The sequence below is a fragment of the Puma concolor genome, chromosome C1, assembly GCF_028749965.1.
Source record: "Puma concolor isolate L17-30 chromosome C1, mPumCon1.1.hap2, whole genome shotgun sequence".
Taxonomy (NCBI): domain Eukaryota; kingdom Metazoa; phylum Chordata; class Mammalia; order Carnivora; family Felidae; genus Puma; species Puma concolor.
This window is the reverse complement of record NC_141674.1, coordinates 158,473,207-158,485,909: the sequence shown is the minus strand read 5'-3', so window position 1 is coordinate 158,485,909 and position 12,703 is coordinate 158,473,207. Positions and strand designations below refer to the sequence as shown.

Sequence of the window (12,703 nt, the reverse complement as noted above, 5' to 3'; positions counted from 1 at the left end):
TGTGAGTACAAGACCCACGTCGGGCTCTGTGCTGATGTTGAAGAGCCTGCTTGGGATTCTGTCTCTCCTTCTCTCTGACCCTCCTCTACCTGTGCTCTCTCTCAAAATAAATAAACTTAAAAAAATTAAAAAAAAAAAAAAACTCAGGCAACAACAGATGTTGGCAAGGATGTGGAGAAAGGGGAACCCTTTTGCACTGCTGGGGGGATTACAAGCTGGTGCAGGCACTCTGCAAAACAGTATGGAGATTCCTCAAAAAATTAAAAATAGAACTACCCTACAACCCAGCAATTGCACTACTAGGTATTTGCCCTGGTTTGAAGGGGCACATGTACCCCAGTGTTCATAGCAGCACTATTGACAATAACCAAAGTATGGAAAGAACTGAAATGTCCATTGACTGATGAATGGATAAAGAAGATATATATATATATATATATATATATATATATATATATATATATGGATATATATAATGGATATATATATTGGAGATATATATGTATAATAGAATATTACTCAGAGGTCAAAAAGAATGAAATCTTGCCATTTGCAACAATGTGGATGGAACTAGAATGTATTATGCTAAGTGAAATAAGTCAGTCAGAGAAAGACAAGTATATGATTTCACTCATGTGGAATTTAAGAAACAGAGCATAGTGGAAGGGGAGCAAAAATAATATAAAAACAGGGAGCCATTAAGAAACTTTTAAATACAGAGAACAAATTGAGGGTTGCTGGTCGGGTGTTGGGTGGGGGAAGGACTAAAGGGATGAGGACACCGTCCTAAAGGAGGACACTGGTTGGGATGAGCACTGGGTGTTATATGTAAGTGATGAATCACTAAATTCTATCCCTGGGGAGAAAGAAAGGAAGGAAGGAAGGAACGAAGGAACGAAGGAAGAAAAGAAAAGAAAAAAAAGAGAAAAGAAAGAAAGAACAAACTAAAGATATAGGTCAGTCTATTGATTATTTATTTATTTATTTATTTATTTATTTATTTATGAGAGAGACAGAGTGCAAGTTGGGGAGGGGCAGAGAGAGAGGGAGACACAGAATCTGAAGCAGGCTCCAGTCTCTGAGCTGTCAGCACAGACCCCGACACAGGGTTCAAACTCACAAACAGTGAGATCATGACCTAAGCCGAAGTCGGACACCTAAGGGACTGAGCCACCCAGGTGCCCCTAGGACAGTCTCCTTTAAATTTCCCATGGTTATTCCCTCCCTGTTCCCCACACCCCTCTCTTCTGATGTGTTTGAGGTGCTAATTTCTTCCAGTGTATTCTCAAATAGATTTACATGTAGTTTTACATATCACTACATAAAATGTGTGTATATACATTTCTGCACATATATAATATTCCTATGTTTTTAAATGCTAAGCATATATAACAGATATGCATAACAATACATGAAGGATTGTTTTCTTTTGTATATGGCTTATATATATATAGCATATTATATTTATCAATATCTTGCTTTTCTTTTTCAGCATTGTTTTTGATCTATTTATATTGATATTTACAGGTTAAAGATCTTTTTAATTGCCACTGAGTATTGATTGCATAGATATAATGCATTTAATTTATTTATTTCCTTGTTGATGGGCATGAAGGTTTTTCCTCTTATTTACTAATATTAACACTGCTTCCATGAACATCCTTGATGTTTACTTTTTGCACATAGGGTTTTTCTAGAGTATATGTGAGATATAGAATTAGTGGATTGTAGCTTATAGACATTTTATTTTTTAAAAAAACATTTTTTAAGTTTATTTATTTATTTTGATAGACAGAGCAAGTGGGGGGGGGCAGTGAGAGAGGGAGAGACAGAATCCCAAGCAGGCTCTGCACTGTCAGTGTGGAGTCTGATGTGAGGCTCAAACTCACAAACCTGTGAGATCATGACCTGAGCCGAAATCAAGAGTCAGACGCTTAACCAACTGAGCCACCCAGGTGCCCTGTAGTTTATGTACATTTTCTTTTCTTTTTTATTTTCATGTTATTTTACAATTAACATGCAGCATTATATTAGTTTCAGGTGTACAGTATAGTGATTCAACAATTTTATTCATTACTCAGTGCTCCACACAGTAAATATACTCTTAATCCCTTTTATCTATTTCTTTCATCCTCCCACCCATCTCCCCTTTGGCAACCACCACTTTGTTTTCTATATTTACAAGTGTTGTTTTGTTTGTCTCTTTTTTCTTTGTTCATTTGTTTTGTTTCAAAACTTCACATGAGTGAAATCATATAGTATTTGTCTTTCTCTGATGGACTTATTTCACTTAGCATAATACCCTCTAGGTCCATGCATATTGTTGCAAATGGCAAATCTCATTTTTTTTAAGGCTGAGTAATATTCCATTGTGTATGTTTACCACCTGTTCTTTATCCATTCACCTAATCAGTGAACATTTTGGTTGCTTCCATATCTTGGCCATTGTAAATAATGCTACAATAAACATGAGGGTGCATGTATCTTTTTGAATTAGTGTTTTCATTTTTGGGGGGTAAATACCCAGTAGTGGAATTACTGGATCATATATTTCTATCTCTTTTTTTTTTTTTTTTTTTTACTTTTTAAATTATTTTCCACTTTAATGATTCCTTTTCAAAAGTCCCATTCTTTTTTTTTTTTTTTTAATATAATTTATTGTCAAATTGGCTAACATACAGTGTGAACAGTGTGCTCTTGGTTTTGGAGATAGATTCCCGTGATTCCTCGCTTACACACAACACCCAGTGCTCATCCCAACAAGTGCCCTGCTCAATGCTCATCACACATTTTCCCCTCTCCCCCACTCCTCCCCATCAACTTTCAGTTTGTTCTCTGTATTTAAGAGTCTCTTAAGGTTTGCTTCCCTCCCTCTCTGTAACTATTTTTTTCCCCTTCCCTTCACCCTTGGTCTTCTGTTAAGTTTCTCAAGTTCCACATATGAGTGAAACCATATGATATCTCTCTTTCTCTGGCCAACTTATTTCACTTAGCATAATACCCTCCAGTTATATTGCTGCAAATGGCATGATTTCATTTTTTCTCATTGCCAAGTAGTTTCCATTGTATATATAAACCACATCTAGGCTTGGCTCCCTGCAGGTCTTGTTTGTAGGGTCGTTTTTGGCAACAAAGCCACAACATTCATGATGAATGTAATTCAGATTGTTCATGACCACTGGGTACATATGCTTGTGCCTGTGGGATTTGTCCTTGGATGTTATCTAGACAAAAAGAACGATGAAAACCTGCCTTCCAGAACAGGAGTTTGTTGTTTAAAAGGGAGTTGAGACCTAATGAAGAAGTCACCTGGAAGTAAAGGCTGTGACTCAAATACAGAATGTTCACAGTTTAAAAATTGGGAGAGAAATAAAGACACATTCATTATTTAAAAAAAAACGTAAGCCACATCTCTTTTATCCATTCATCAGTGGATGGAAATTTAAGCTCTTTCCATAATTTGGCTATTGTTGAAATCACTGCTATAAACATTGGTATACATGTACCCCAATGAATCAGCACTCCTGTATCCTTTGGATAAATTCCTAGTAGTGTTATTGCTGGGTCGTAGGGTTGTTCTATTTTTAATTTTTTAAGGAACCTCCATAATGTTTCCACAGTGGCTGCACCCATTTGCATTCCCAGCAACAGTGTATGAAGGTTCCCTTTTTTTCATATCCTCACCAACTCTTGTTATTTCTTGTCTTTTTGATTCTAGGCATTGTGACTGGTATGAGGTGATACCTCATTATGGTTTTGGTTTGCATTTCCCTGATAATGAGTGATGTTGAGCATCTTTTCATAGGCCTGTTGGCCATTTCTATATCTTCTTTGGGAAAATGTCTATTCAGGACCTCTGCCCATTTTTAATTGGCTTATTTGAGGTAGTTGGTGTTGAGTTATATAAGTTCTTTATATATTTTGGATATTAATCATACATATAAATATATTAACCATTTATAGATAATTTGCAAATATCTTCTCCTACTTAGTAGGTTGCCTTTTTGTTTTATTAATGGTTTCCTTTGCTGTGCAAAAGTTTTTTTTTTATTTTGATGTAGTGTCAATAGTTTAGTTTTGCTTGTTTCCCTTGCCAAAGGTGACATATCTAGAAAAATGTTTCTGTGGGCTATGTCAGATAAGTTACTACCTACGTTTTCTTCTAGGAGTTTTATGGTTTCAGGTCTCACATTTCAGTCTTTAATCCATTTTGAGTTTATTTTTGTGTATGGTGTAAGAAAGTATTCCAGGTTCATATTGGAACTTATTAAATTTAGAGCTTAATTTGAGGAGATATCTTTATAAAAGTGTGTCCTTTCATCCTTGAAAATAATCTTCATTTATTCAAGTTTCTTATTATGCTTCTTAAAAAAAGTTTTATGATTTCTCTATAAAAGTCTAACTTTTGAAAAATTAATTTCTTAACATTTTATAATTTTCACTGCTCTTGCAAAAAAGTGCTATAAAAATACTATTGAATTCTTTCATGTTGCCTTTTTATCTTACTGGGAAAAATTCTATTTAATTATCTTATTCATTCAATTAGTTTTTCCATTCCTTGCCTTGGATTTTGATAAGATTAGCATATTATTTGCAAATAATGACTAATTTGTCTTTCTTTCAGAAGTGAACAATGTGGTCAACTTTTTAATTTCCAAACCACAACAAATTGAGTGATATTTAGTCTAACTAATACATTCTCTAATCCTTAGACTGCTTATTGCTTTTCTTATTGCATTGACTAGGCCATTTAGGAAAGTGTCAAATAGTTGTGGTCTCCAGACTTTAATGGAGACTTTTTTAAGTTTTATTATTAAATATACTCATTGAAGGATCTTGAAAAATGTCCTTCTGTCATTAGTTTAAGAAATTTCTTTTTTTTCCTAATTTACTAAGCATTTTCTTTTTATAGAATGCTTTTTCTATAGCCATTGAAATTATACTTTAAAAATATATTGATATGATGAACAATATTGATGATACATAGATTTCTGCTACGGATCATTTTATTTTTAGGCTATATAGCACTTTATTATTATTAACTAATTTTAAATTAAATTTTCTTATAATTTATTTAGAAATATTCGATCTATTTTATGGGTGGATGGATGGATGGATGGATGGATGGATGGATGGAGGTAATTAGAGGTAGTGCCTAACTCTGTCCATTAAAACATTTTCATTTAGTTTTGCCACTTTGGTGTATTAAGTGTCTGAGAAAGCAAATAAACTATTATTTCTTCAAGAAGCCCTTCTCTGAGCCCCAGCCTAAAAAAACCCAAAACTTATTTTTACCCTTTGTTAACCCTCTCATTGTACCCTGTATTATAACTATATGGTTATTTGTGAAATTATTTTTTTTTTTTTTAATTTTTTTTCAACGTTTTTTATTTATTTTTGGGACAGAGAGAAACAGAGCATGAACGGGGGAGGGGCAGAGAGAGAGGGAGACACAGCATCGGAAACAGGCTCCAGGCTCCGAGCCATCAGCCCAGAGCCTGACGCGGGGCTCGAACTCACGGACCGCGAGATCGTGACCTGGCTGAAGTCGGACGCTTAACCGACTGCGCCACCCAGGCGCCCCGTGAAATTATTTTTTAATTGAATCACCCACTAGGCTTTAAGTTCCATAAGGGCAAGGCATGTTATCTGTTTAACATTGCTGTAAGCCTAGGGTCTAACCTAGGCTTAGTATATAATAGACACTCTAAAAATTATTTGCAGAATTAATGAGTGATTAAAGATTAAATGAATCACGGGGCGCCTGGGTGGCGCAGTCGGTTAAGCGTCCGACTTCAGCCAGGTCACGATCTCGCGGTCCGGGAGTTCGAGCCCCGCGTCAGGCTCTGGGCTGATGGCTCAGAGCCTGGAGCCTGTTTCCGATTCTGTGTCTCCCTCTCTCTCTGCCCCTCCCCCGTTCATGCTCTGTCTCTCTCTGTCCCAAAAAAATAAATAAACGTTGAAAAAAAAAAAAAGATTAAATGAATCGCAATTTGAACCTGATGATGCCCAGGGTCTTTCTCTGTTTAGAATTTGCCTAATGAGGATATAACAATTCAAAGTGCATTACTAGGCTACTTTTAGTAAAGTTTCTTTACCTGCTTAAACTGACATGCCAAAGTATTTCTTTGAAGTCTTTAAAACTGGATAAATCCCACTGATTGCTTTTTCTCCTTAATCACTGCACTAGCACATCATAAAAAATTAGAGGAGTTTTCTAAAATTAAATACCAAATGTTACTAAAATAAACATCACCTACTTTTCATCCATGGCAAATTGTACATTCACAGGCTTCAATGCATCCTGTAAACCAAAGCACAATTAAGCAGTAATTGTCATCCAAGTGTTGTCAAACATTGACTTTTTTTTAATGTTTATTTATTTTTGAGAGACAGAGAGAGACAGAGAACCAGCAGGGGAGGGACAGAGAGAGAGGGAGACACAGAATCCAAAGCAGGCTCCAGGCTCTAAGCTGTCAGCATAGAGCCCGACACAGGGCTCAAACCCACGAACCGTGAGATCATGACGTGAGCTGAAGTCAGTTGCTTAACCAACTGAGCCACCCAGGTGCCCCTCAAACATTGATTTTTTAAGACCAAAGATAAGTGTGCCAAAGACCAGCTTTGGGTGGGAATGTCCAGATCCTTGGGGATTTCAATAGTCAAATTGAGAGAGGCAGTCAGTCTTTCATATCTCAGTTCTTTGGAAGGTACCAGAAAATCTTCAAACAGGGGTGGCTACTTTCTGTTTTTCTGATCCCCTGTAGCACCAAAGTTTCCTAAATTTCAACACAATTGTTGAAGTTTAGGCTAATTTTAAATAGAGTGTTAAAGAGTTGACTGCAGTTACTCTCATTCTTTGCCATCAGTTACATCTTGAGAAGCTTTAAGGAATTGTCACTTTTTTTCTGATTTCTTAAAAGTGCACATGTCATAATTAAGGATATCACCTTTTGCCTGTGATGACATTTTAAAATTAATTAATTTTACTTTCCTACATACCCAAAAATAATTTGAGGTAGTCACAGATTTGTTTGTACCAATTATTAGGCTACTATCAGTGGTTAAATGTATTAAATGCACTGCTAAATTAGTATCATATTCAAAGTTTGCTAATTTCACAATTACAATTTACAACCCACAATTAAATCCTGAATAAGTTGTAATTCAAACGATGATTTTTTTAAATGAACAAATTCCTTTTGTTCATAGATAAGAATAAAATTTGTTTGTTATAACATTTATTCAGGACTTATTGTGTATTGAAAGTTATTCTAAGTGCTGGGCACAACATATATTCCCTGGTATCATGAAACTTATAGACTAATAAGGGATTGGGTAGTTTTGTACTGTGTCAACTTAGTTAAAACTGAAACCATGATTCTCAGAATCCTCCTTTCGTGTATGGTTTTGGTTTAGTGTTGGGCACAAGAAACATCATCTTAAGATTTGGAAGGGAAGAGGAATGGGAAGCAGCAGCTCTAAAAGCTGGTGTAATGACAGGCACTGCCGCATTCATGCCCATCCTCACTGACCCGCCGGCTCACTTTGTCATCGGGCAGCCAGCCCGCAGCTCTTGCCACCCCTGCTGCTCCTGCCTGGTCTCCTTCTTCAGCTTCTCTGAGTCCTGGGGCAGACATAGGTGCATCACCACAGCAAAGAGTACCAACTTCTTTGGCACGTTTTCCACATTCTCAAGATTGGACGTTGCTATAGACTGAATGTTTGTCTCCCCCTTAAAATTCATATGTTGAACCCTAAGCCCCTACAGGATAGTTTTTGGAGATGAAACTTTGGGAGATAATTAGTATAAAAGAGAACCCAGGGAGCTCCCTCATCCCCTCCAACAAGTGAAGTTACGGAGATAAGATGACATCTGTGAAATAGGAAGTGAGCTCTCACCAGATCAGCAGACACTGAATCTGCTGGTGCCTTGATCTTGGACTTCCCAACCTCCAGAACTGTGAGAAATAAATTTCTGTTGCTCATAAGCTACCTGATCTATGGTATTTTATTATAGCAGCCTGAACAGATTAAGACAAAGGTAGTATGAGATGAACGTGGATTCCAGTTGTCCTCGTGGTTTCTTGTTTGTCCTTGCTCTCCCCATTTCATACCTAGAGTTTCTTCCTGATTGCTGAACCTATAGACCTATGGAGTCTATGGAGACTTCAGGCTCACCACCAGAGGCAAGGCAACAGCCTTCCATAGACTTCTTTACCAGCACCCACAATTGCATAAGGTCTAATCCCTACAATAAATTTCACTTTTGATATTATTTAGGGTGGTTCTATTTCTTTGACAAAATCTGAATGATACAAGGAAATAGACTTTGTTCAGTGAATCGTGCAACATTCTGCAAGTATGATTTGTGTTAAGGGATTTGAAGGAAGAGTACAAGCTATAATGTGACAATATAAATACAGTGCATTAATTTGGATTGGGGAAGGAGGTGTCAGGGAAGACCCTTTTGAGGAAGTAATATTTTATCTTATTTTATTATAATTATTTTAAATGTTTATTTTTATTTTTGAGGGAGAGAGAGCAGAGAGGATCTGAAACAGGCTCTGCACAAACAGCAGTAAGCCTGATGCGGGGCTCGAACTCATGAACTGCAAGATCATGATCTGAGCTGAAGTCTGACGCTCAAACTGCTGAGCCACTCAGGCACCCCTGAAGAAGTAATGTTTTAGCTGAGACCTGGAGTTTGAGTAAACACTAACCAGGTCAAGAGTTAGACCAGAGGAATCAGTGTACAAGAGCTCTAAGGTCTGCCTCATTGGAAGAAATGAAAGAAAACCAGAGTAGCCAGAGCAGAGGGAAAGAGGCAGCAAATGGTAGAGAGGGTGCTGCATTCCAGTTCAGTCTTGATGCTTTACTTAAACGGGATATAACAGGAGCATATTTCTGTTTTTAAAAGATTAAAAAGATCTGGCGGCACCTGGGTGACTTAGTCGGTTAAATATCCACTTCGGCTCAGGTCATGATCTCACAGCTGATGGGTTCGAGCCCCGTATTGGACTCTGTGCGGACAGCTCAGAGCCTGGAGCCTGCTTTGGATTCTGTCTCCCTCTCTCTCTGCCTCTCCCCTGCTCACTGTTTGTCTCTCTCTCTCTCTCAAAAATAAACAGACATTAAAAAACTTTTAAAAAAAGATTACTCTGACTGCTTTGTAAAAAAAAGTGATTATATATTTGAAAATGATCATCTGATTGTTGAGAATTGAAAATTTTCTTTTTTAAAAATTTTTTTTTTCAATGTTTATTTATTTTTGGGACAGAGAGAGACAGAGCATGAACGGGGGAGGGGCAGAGAGAGAGGGAGACACAGAATCAGAAACAGGCTCCAGGCTCTGAGCCATCAGCCCAGAGCCCGACGCGGGGCTCGAACTCACGGACCGCAAGATCGTGACCTGGCTGAAGTCGGGCGCTTAACCGACTGCGCCACCCAGGCGCCCCGAGAATTGAAAATTTTCTATAATGGGATTCAAAGTTTAGCACTTGTCTGCCTCTTGAAATAACAATTACCTGTCAAAAACTTGAAAAGCTCCCAGCATGCAAAAACATAAAGACCTGCCCCCAGAGTCCTCAAAGCCTGACCATCAAATATGTGGAGGGTGGTTTAATTGCTATTCTTGATGAATCATATTATAGTATCATAGATGTCTTTTGCCTTTATTTGGTTTGCAAAGTCTTTGGTTTGCCTTTATTTGGTTTGGAAAGACTTTGAAATAAGTAAGGAAAACTGCCAAGTCAAGATCATGACTACAACAATGAATTAGAGAAGATTATTTGAACCTAAATTTAAAAACATATAGACCTTGGGGCATCTGGAAGGCTCAGTCATTAAGCATCTGACTTCAGCTCAGGTCATGTGTGATTTCATGGTTCCTGAGTTCAAGTCCCACCCACATCAGGTGAACTCCAGCCCCACTTAAGGTAAACACAAGCCGCACTTTGGGTGAGCCCCATTCCTGTCTTTCTCTCTCTCTCCCTTTTTTTTTCTCCCCCCCTCTGCTGCTTGTTTACTTGCACCCCCTCTCTAGAAAATAAACAAACAAACATGTAGACCTTATTCTGACACAGAGTTCTTCTTAAATATCACTGAATCATCTCTTTCTATTAGCTCTTGAGTTACCTACATGCTGACAGTTTTGCCTGCAAAAACTATTAGATGCCTTCTGCCACGTCTGTTGCACTCAGTTTTTGTTATAAGTTTTTATTTCTTCTCAGGAAAAAGGCTTTGGGTTATAATTCCTCCATATCCAATTTGAAAAGTATATTCCCAAACTGATGCCTTGTTAGTTCAAAGCCAAAATCTGAGTCACATGAAGAAAAAAATTAATAACAGAGGTGATGATGATGATGAAGATGATGATGATGATGATGATGATATCAATGATGGAATATGGAGGAGGCTAGAGAAGACTGGCTTAAGAATAAGCTTTTAGAGTCTCATACTCTACCAACTGAGCTAGTCGGGAAAGAACAAGCTTTAAACATGGACAGGCTTAGGATGCCTGAGTGGCTCAGTCGGTTGAGCATTAGACTCTTGATTTCAGCTCAGGTCATGATCCCAGGGTCATGGGGTTGAGCCCTACATTGGGCTCCATGCTGAACATGGAGCCTGCTTAAGATTCTCTCTCTCTCTCTCTCTCTCTCTCTCTCTCTCTCTCTCTCCCCCTCCCTCCCTCTGCCTCTCCCTCACTCATGCTCTCTCTCTAAAAATAATTTTTTAAAAATGTTTAAACATGGAAAGGCTGAAAGAAAATACAATTATAGGTTTGGATTGGTTGTTGTTCCCAAGGAAAGAAAACTCTAATAATGAAGAAGTCTGATAAATACTGAAAAATAAAGAATTGAAAAACAGGATATGATTATCATGGGTCTGATGAATGAAGGGCTATGGCAGTGGGAACAAAAAGGAGAGCAGATGCAGGGTGCCTGTGTGACTCAGTCAGTTTAGCGTCTGACTTTGGCTCAGGTCATGCTCTCATGGTTTGTGAGTTCGAGCCCCACGTTGGGCTCTGTGCTGACAGCTCAGAGCCTGGAGGCTGCTTCAGATTCTGTCTCCTCCCTCTCTCTCTTTCTGCCCCTTTCCCACTCGTTCTCAGTCTCTCAAAAATGAATAAATGTTAAAAGAAATTATAAAGTGTAAAAAAAGGAGAGCAGATGCAAGAATCTTCAAAAAGCAAAGGCAACAATATTTGGAGTCTGATAGAACATGAACGGTATAGGAGAAATGGTCACTCAGTAATGATAATAAGGCTAAAATTGAGGGTCCTGGGGACCCTGGTAGAGAGAACCTTTATTTCCAAAAAATTGAGATTTACTAGTACTAATGAAGAAAGTGGTAACTGGGCATTTTCTGTAGGTAAACAGAACAACTGAAACTCCTTTTAAAATATAACAGAGGGGCACCTGGGTGGCGCAGTCGGTTAAGCGTCCGACTTCAGCCAGGTCACAATCTCGCGGTCCGTGAGTTCGAGCCCCGCGTCGGGCTCTGGGCTGATGGCTCAGAGCCTGGAGCCTGTTTCCGATTCTGTGTCTCCCTCTCTCTCTGCCCCTCCCCCGTTCATGCTCTGTGTCTCTCTGTCCCAAAAATAAATAAACGTTGAAAAAAAATAAATAAATAAAATAAAATAAAATATAACAGAATATCCATTTTCCTCAGGCATTCAAATGCAATCAAACTACTTCAGCCTAGAGATCATTGGGTCCTCAGATTCCTGAGAAGGGAATGCTTCATTTTTTGGAATAGCACAACACATGGACACAGTCTGTCAAGCTAACATGGGTATGGCCTTTAATTGTCTTTGGTCTTTCATTTTTTATTATGTTTATAGCCTTGGTTTAATTAATACAGAAGGAAAATATTTCAGAATGAAGTTGCCATGGTAACATGATTGGTATCTTGATTCTTTGTATTCATATGAATGTGTGTGTGGTTTTATCTAAGACAAAAATAGCATTACAAGAATACGATCATGCACTTGGATATTCTCTCTATTCAGATTACAAGCTGCCCTTGGTATTCACTATAACTAGATTTCCCCTAAAAAGCACACTTTCTGGCAGAAATAGGTGTGTGAGGAGCATGGTGTTTGCTCCCAGGGTCCACCTTGCTCTATCGCCCCTCTTCTACCTGGCACCTCCATTCTCACTCCCTCCATTTGAGTGATCTTTTCTCTTGCACCTCCTGGAATTCCTACTAACTTCTTCCTTGACTGGGCCTTTCTCTGCTCCTGGACTCTAAGTAGGAGAGAAGATTCCATTATTTATGTGGTTTGCAAAAGAAAAATAGCAATTACTATCTGTGATGACAACTACTCAGATTGGGGGGGGGGCGGGATTTGTGTGAACATTCCATTCCTTCATTCAGAACAATAAAAGGTTGAGAATCTGGGGCTAAGAGTTATGTTTTTTTTTAATTTTTAATGTTTATTTATTTTTGAGAGAGAAAGAGAGAGAGAGAGAGCACCCAAGCGGGGAGGGCAGAGAGGGAGACACAGAATCTGAGGCAGACTCCAGGCTCTGGGCTGTCAGCACAGAGCCTGATGCAGGGCTTGAACTCATGAACCATGAGATCATGACCTGTGCTGAAGTTGGACGCTTAACCGACTGAGCCACCCAGGTGCCCCAAGAGTTATGTTTTTAAATTGTAAAATATATGTTGCTCTGGTTTGTTTGGAGTCAACTACTAA

At 38.3% G+C, this 12,703-nt stretch overlaps 1 long non-coding RNA gene and 1 pseudogene across 1 annotated transcript in view; both read left to right on the top strand.

Moving 5' to 3' along the window:
- Window positions 1-11,797, top strand: part of LOC147578516 (uncharacterized) — a 53,324-nt gene extending 41,527 nt beyond the window's left edge. Inside the window, exon 5 of the long non-coding RNA XR_015255288.1 lies at window positions 11,674-11,797. This is a non-coding gene — a long non-coding RNA (uncharacterized LOC147578516). The remainder of the gene's footprint in view (window positions 1-11,673) is intronic.
- On the top strand, window positions 3,111-3,399 carry LOC147578517 (NADH dehydrogenase [ubiquinone] 1 beta subcomplex subunit 1 pseudogene; annotated as a pseudogene).
- Window positions 11,798-12,703: the final 906 nt, after the last annotated feature.